The 9,594-nt window shown below is 39.0% G+C and overlaps 1 pseudogene; it reads left to right on the top strand.

Moving 5' to 3' along the window:
- Positions 1 to 9,379, top strand: part of LOC131348986 (NACHT, LRR and PYD domains-containing protein 3-like) — a 333,823-nt pseudogene extending 324,444 nt beyond the window's left edge.
- Positions 9,380 to 9,594: the final 215 nt, after the last annotated feature.

Genomic DNA, 9,594 nt, shown 5'->3' with positions numbered 1-9,594 from the left:
TTTCTCACACCCTGTGGATCCCAATCACTGACCTTCTGTGTGTGAGAGAAACACACTCACATTTCTGTTACAGCTTCAACTTTAGCTGGATTATGGCTGTGTGTGTGTTTGAGATCAGTGTTCTGATATTTCATCATTTCTCTTCCAGTCTGTGGAAGTGTAATCTGACAGAGGAAAGCTGTAGAGCTCTGTCCTCAGTTCTCAGCTCAAACTCCTCCAGTCTGAGAGAACTGGACCTGAGTAAGAATAAACTGCAGGATTCAGGAGTGAAGCTGCTCTCTGCTGGACTGAAGAATCCACACTGTACACTGGAGATACTGAGGTACACACACACACACACACACACACACACACACATACTGTACACACATACATACACACACATATACACACACACACACACACACACACACACAAACACATACTGTACACACATACATACACACACATATACACACATGCATACACACACACACATACTGTACATACATACACACACACACACACACACATACTGTACATACACACACATACACACACACACACACATACTGTCCATACATACACACACACACAAACACACACACATATACTGTACACATACACACACACATCAGAGTTTTAATAAACACAGCAACCTCCAGTTCTCATCTGTTGTAAGTGTAATTGTAGAGATCTGATATATTGTCATTGTTGTGTGTGAGATGGAGAGTAAATGTAGTGTATATAAAGATTTTGTGTAGTTCATGTTTTCAATGCTAAAACTGAGTGTGTTAAGTGTGAGAAGGTTTTCTTTCTTGCAGGATGAGTTACTGCAGTATTACAGATGAAGGTTGTGCTGCTCTGGCTTCAGCTCTGAGGTCAAACTCCTCATCACACCTGAGAGAACTGAATCTGGACGATAATAATCCAAGAGAATCAGGAGTGAAGCTGCTCTCTGATCTACTGAAGGATCCACACTGTAAACTGGAGACACTGCAGTGAGTTACTGACTTCCTGTCTCTTTACTCTACTGTATTGTAAGACATTGAGTAATATTCAGTGTGTTCTGTATAATATTTTCAGTTTGAATGTGTGTGTGTGTGTGTGTGTGTGTATGTGTGTGTGTGTGTGTGTGTGTGTATGTGTATGTGTGTATGTGTGTGTGTGTGTGTATGTGTGTATGTGTTTGTGTGTGTGTGTGTGTGTTTGTGTGTGTGTGTGTACTGCCCTGTAGATGTGGTTTTAACAGTGGGGGGTTGAATGAGTGATGATCTGCTTCCTGATATTTTTAAATGAAAATAATTTGAGGAAACAGTAATGAGTTTTGTTATATCTGCAGTTTTATTACATAATTTCCCTCTAAATGTCTAGTTTTCTGTCTGTCCCCCTCTGAGTGGACACACTACAGGGTGGTTCTGAAGTCTTCTCCAATGACCTATTATTACCAAATACTTACAAAACTTCACTAATCCATAAAAATAAAATAAAGAAATTTCTTCAGGCTTGGATGAGAAGAAACAACCGGCTTTATTTTTATCAAGACGATCTTTAACAAAAATAACAGCAAAATGTCTCTCAAGTACACAGCATCAGCCCCGACGTGGTCAAGTGCACCCCCCCACCCCCATACAAAATCCCCTCTATTTATACTGACATCCTTACCCCTCCTATTAGTCTCATGATTGTTTTTACTCGTTAGGAAACGTTTCTCACACCCTGTGGATCCCAATCACTGACCTTCTGTGTGTGAGAGAAACACACTCACATTTCTGTTACAGCTTCAACTTTAGCTGGATTATGGCTGTGTGTGTGTTTGAGATCAGTGTTCTGATATTTCATCATTTCTCTTCCAGTCTGTGGAAGTGTAATCTGACAGAGGAAAGCTGTAGAGCTCTGTCCTCAGTTCTCAGCTCAAACTCCTCCAGTCTGAGAGAACTGAACCTGAGTTACAATAAACTGCAGGATTCAGGAGTGAAGCTGCTCTCTGCTGGACTGAAGAATCCACACTGTACACTGGAGATACTGAGGTACACACACACACACACACACACACGCGCACACACACACATATACTGTACAAACACACACACACTCACATATACTGTACACACACACACACACACATACACACACACATATACTGTACACACACACATACTCTACACATACACACACACATACTGTACGTACATACACACACACACACATACTGTACGTACATACACACATACTGTACGTACATACACACACACATACTGTACGTACATACACACACACACATATTGTACGTACATACACACACACACATACTGTACGTACATACACACACACACATACTGTACGTACATACACACACACATATTGTACGTACATACACACACATACTGTACGTACATACACACACACATATTGTACGTACATACACACACATACTGTACGTACATACACACACACATATTGTACGTACATACACACACACACATACTGTACGTACATACACACACACATACTGTACGTACATACACACACACACATACTGTACGTACATACACACACACATACTGTACGTACATACACACACACACATACTGTACGTACATACACACACACACACATACTGTACGTACATACACACACACACACATACTGTACGTACATACACACACACACATACTGTACGTACATACACACACACACATACTGTACGTACATACACACACACACATACTGTACGTACATACACACACACACATACTGTACGTACATACACACACATACTGTACGTACATACATACACACACACATACTGTACGTACATACACACACACATACTGTACGTACATACACACACACACATACTGTACGTACATACATACATACATACACATACTGTACGTACATACACACACACATACTGTACGTACATACACACACACACATACTGTACGTACATACACACACACATACTGTACGTACATACACACACACACATACTGTACGTACATACACACATACTGTACGTACATACACACACATACTGTACGTACATACACACACACATACTGTACGTACATACACACACACACATACTGTACGTACATACACACACATACTGTACGTACATACACACACACATACTGTACGTACATACACACACACACATACTGTACGTACATACACACACACATATTGTACGTACATACACACACATACTGTACGTACATACACACACACATACTGTACGTACATACACACACACATACTGTACGTACATACACACACACATACTGTACGTACATACACACACATACTGTACGTACATACACACACACACACATACTGTACGTACATACATACACACACATACTGTACATACACACACACACATACTGTACGTACATACACACACACACATACTGTACGTACATACATACACACACATACTGTACGTACATACACACATACTGTACGTACATACATACACACACATACTGTACATACACACACACACACATACTGTACGTACATACATACACACACATACTGTACGTACATACACACACACACATACTGTACGTACATACATACACACACATACTGTACGTACATACACACACACATACTGTACGTACATACACACACATACTGTACGTACATACACACACACATACTGTACGTACATACACACACACACTGTACGTACATACATACACACACATACTGTACGTACATACACACACACACACATACTGTACGTACATACACACACACACACATACTGTACGTACATACACACACATACTGTACGTACATACACACACACACACATACTGTACGTACATACACACACACACACATACTGTACGTACATACACACACACATACTGTCATTACATATACACACACATACTGTACGTACATACACACACACACATACTGTACGTACATACACACACATACTGTACGTACATACACACACACATACTGTACGTACATATACACACACATACTGTACGTACATACACACACACAAACTTTACGTACATACACACACATACTGTACGTACATACACACACACATACTGTCATTACATACACACACACAAACTGTACGTACATACACACACACATACTGTACGTACATATACACACACATACTGTACGTACATACACACACACAAACTTTACGTACATACACACACATACTGTACGTACATACACACACACATACTGTCATTACATACACACACACATACTGTACGTACATACACACACACATACTGTACGTACATACACACACATACTGTACGTACATACACACACACATACTGTCATTACATACACACACACACACACATACTGTACGTACATACACACACACACACACATACTGTACGTACATACACACACACACACACATACTGTACGTACATACACACACATACTGTCATTACATACACACACACATACTGTACGTACACACACATACTGTCATTACACACACACACACATACTGTACGTACATACATACACACATACTGTACGTACATACACACACATACTGTACGTACATACATACATACATACACATACTGTACGTACATACACACACACATACTGTACGTACATACACACACACATACTGTACGTACATACACACACACATGCTGTACGTACATACATACACACACATACTGTACGTACATACATACACATACTGTACGTACATACACACACACACATACTGTACGTACATACACACACATACTGTACGTACATACATACACACACATACTGTACGTACATACACACACATACTGTACGTACATACATACACACACATACTGTACGTACATACATACACATACTGTACGTACATACACACACACACATACTGTACGTACATACACACACATACTGTACGTACATACACACACATACTGTACGTACATACACACACACATACTGTACGTACATACACACACACACATACTGTACGTACATACATACACACACATACTGTACGTACATACATACACATACTGTACGTACATACACACACACACATACTGTACGTACATACACACACATACTGTACGTACATACATACACACACATACTGTACGTACATACATACACATACTGTACGTACATACACACACACACATACTGTACGTACATACACACACATACTGTACGTACATACACACACATACTGTACGTACATACACACACACACATACTGTACGTACATACACACACATACTGTACATACATACATACACACACATACTGTACGTACATACATACACACACATACTGTACGTACATACATACACACACATGCTGTACGTGCATACACACACACACATACTGTACGTACATACATACACACACATACTGTACGTACATACATACACATACTGTACGTACATACACACACACACATACTGTACGTACATACACACACATACTGTACGTACATACACACACACATACTGTACGTACATACACACACATACTGTACGTACATACATACACACACATACTGTACGTACATACACACACATACTGTACGTACATACACACACATACTGTACGTACATACATACACACACATACTGTACGTACATACACACACACACATACTGTACGTACATACACACACATACTGTACGTACATACATACACACACATTCTGTACATACATACATACACACACATACTGTACGTACATACATACACACACATACTGTACGTACATACACACACATACTGTACGTACATACACACACACACATACTGTACGTACATACACACACATACTGTACGTACATACATACACACACATACTGTCATTACATACACACACACATACTGTACGTACATACATACACATACTGTACGTACATACACACACATACTGTACGTACATACATACACACACATACTGTACGTACATACACACACATACTGTCATTACATACACACACACATACTGTACGTACATACATACACATACTGTACGTACATACACACACACACATACTGTACGTACATACACACACATACTGTACGTACATACATACACACACATACTGTCATTACATACACACACACATACTGTACGTACATACATACACATACTGTACGTACATACATACACACACATACTGTCATTACATACACACACACATACTGTACGTACATACATACACATACTGTACGTACATACATACACATACTGTACGTACATACACACACACACATACTGTACGTACATACACACACATACTGTACGTACATACATACACACACATACTGTCATTACATACACACACACATACTGTACGTACATACATACACATACTGTACGTACATACACACACATACTGTACGTACATACATACACACACATACTGTACGTACATACACACACATACTGTACGTACATACATACACACACATACTGTACGTACATACACACACATACTGTACGTACATACATACACACACATACTGTACGTACATACACACACATACTGTACGTACATACATACACACACATACTGTACGTACATACACACACATACTGTACATACATACATACACACACATACTGTACGTACATACATACACACACATACTGTACGTACATACACACACATACTGTACATACATACATACACACACATACTGTACGTACATACATACACACACATGCTGTACGTACATACATACATACACATGCTGTACGTACATACATACACATACTGTACGTACATACACACACATACTGTACGTACATACACACACATACTGTACGTACATACATACACACACATACTGTACGTACATACATACACACACATACTGTACGTACATACATACACACACATACTGTACGTACATACATACACACACATACTGTACGTACATACATACACACACATGCTGTACGTACATACATACACACACATACTGTACGTACATACATACACATACTGTACGTACATACACACACACACATACTGTACGTACATACACACACATACTGTACATACACACACACACATACTGTATGTACATACACACACATACTGTACATACACACACACACACATACTGTACGTACATACACACACACACATACTGTACGTACATACATACACACACATACTGTACGTACATACATACACACACATACTGTACATACACACACACACATACTGTACGTACATACACACACACACATACTGTACATACATACATACACACACATACTGTACGTACATACACACACACACATACTGTACATACATACATACACACACATACTGTACGTACATACATACACACACATGCTGTACGTACATACACACACACACATACTGTACGTACATACATACACACACATACTGTACGTACATACATACACATACTGTACGTACATACACACACACACATACTGTACGTACATACACACACATACTGTACGTACATACATACACACACATACTGTACGTACATACATACACATACTGTACGTACATACACACACATACTGTACGTACATACATACACACACATACTGTACGTACATACACACACATACTGTACGTACATACATACACACACATACTGTACGTACATACACACACATACTGTACGTACATACATACACACACATACTGTACGTACATACACACACATACTGTACATACATACATACACACACATACTGTACGTACATACATACACACATATGCTGTACGTACAAACATACATACACATGCTGTACGTACATACATACATACACATGCTGTACGTACATACATACATACACATACTGTACGTACATACACACACACACATACTGTACGTACATACATACACACACATGCTGTACGTACATACATACATACACATACTGTACGTACATACATACACACACATGCTGTACGTACATACATACATACACATACTGTACGTACATACACACACATACTGTACGTACATACATACACACACATACTGTACGTACATACACACACATACTGTACGTACATACATACACACACATACTGTACGTACATACACACACACATACTGTACGTACATACATACACACACACATACTGTACGTACATACACACACACACACATACTGTACATACACACACACACACATAGTGTACACACACACACACACACACACATATAGTGTATACACACACACACACACACACACAAACACATCAGAGTTTTAATAAACACAGCAACCTCCAGTTCTCATCTGTTGTAAGTGTAATTGTAGAGATCTGATATATTGTCATTGTTGTGTGTGTGAGATGGAGAGTAAATGTAGTGTATATAAAGATTTTGTGTAGTTCATGTTTTCAATGCTAAAACTGAGTGTGTTAAGTGTGAGAAGGTTTTCTTTCTTGCAGGATGAGTTACTGCAGTATTACAGATGAAGGTTGTGCTGCTCTGGCTTCAGCTCTGAGGTCAAACTCCTCATCACACCTGAGAGAACTGAATCTGTACGGTAATAATCCAGGAGAATCAGGAGTGAAGCTGCTCTCTGATCTACTGAAGGATCCACACTGTAAACTGGAGACATTACAGTGAGTTACTGACTTCCTGTCTCTTTACTCTACTGTATTGTAAGACATTGAGTAATATTCAGTGTGTTCTGTAAAATGTCACATCTAGTGTGTGCATTACGCTTCTGTTGTTCATAAGGAATGTGATGAGTGACTCTGTTTAACGTTGTCTGTAATTCTGTCCTCTTCTGTCTTTCAGAATTAAATGTTATAAACTCACCAGGTCTGGTGTATGACCGGAGTCTGACCTCAAACCTCTTGTCCAGGATAAAGCAGTAGTGGTGAAGCGTTAGAACCCGTCCCACATTTCCAGCAGTTTGGGAGCTGAATCATTCATATTCAGATGTAGAAGTTCCAGAACAATAACCGTGACTGACCACATCCTTTTATCCACTCAGCTACAAGTTACTTCAGGCTTTAATCACATATTTTATAATCCAAAGTCCAATCCTTCAGCATCTACACACAACACAGAGATATCATCACACCATCACACTGATTACACAAACACACATCCAGCTGTTGGAGATGTTTATAGTCAATTTTTACCTCCTTATTTTTATATCACATTTGTTTCTCCACAGATGATTGAGTTACAGTTGGAATATTTATCTTTTTTTTTCTTTAAAAATTACTTATTTTCATATCTCTGTTGTTTGTTTGCTAATCTGTGTTTAATTGTAACCATGGTAACAGGTCTGCTGATTGATTTGTTGTTGTAGTGACCCAGTTTTGTATATATGTTGTATACTTGTCATTTCCACTGTGTGTAATTACAGAATAAACAGTGAGTGTGAGTGAAACACAACAATTCAGGTGTTTGAGGTGTGTTTGATCACAAACCTTTCGTCCACAATGCTGTTTGCTTTGAGGATGCAGCGTGTGGAGTAAATGTGGTCTCCCAGTCAGGAAATCCAGGATCCAGTTGCAGAGGGAGGTGTTGGTGCCCAGCAGACTCACTAGTAGACAGAAATAGTACCATGGTCAAATAAGTCAAACTTAAAAA

The sequence above is a fragment of the Hemibagrus wyckioides genome, linkage group LG29 (genome assembly GCF_019097595.1).
Source record: "Hemibagrus wyckioides isolate EC202008001 linkage group LG29, SWU_Hwy_1.0, whole genome shotgun sequence".
NCBI classification, from domain to species: domain Eukaryota; kingdom Metazoa; phylum Chordata; class Actinopteri; order Siluriformes; family Bagridae; genus Hemibagrus; species Hemibagrus wyckioides.
The sequence above is the reverse complement of the archived record's forward strand: the minus strand, read 5'-3'. Positions and strand labels throughout refer to the sequence as shown.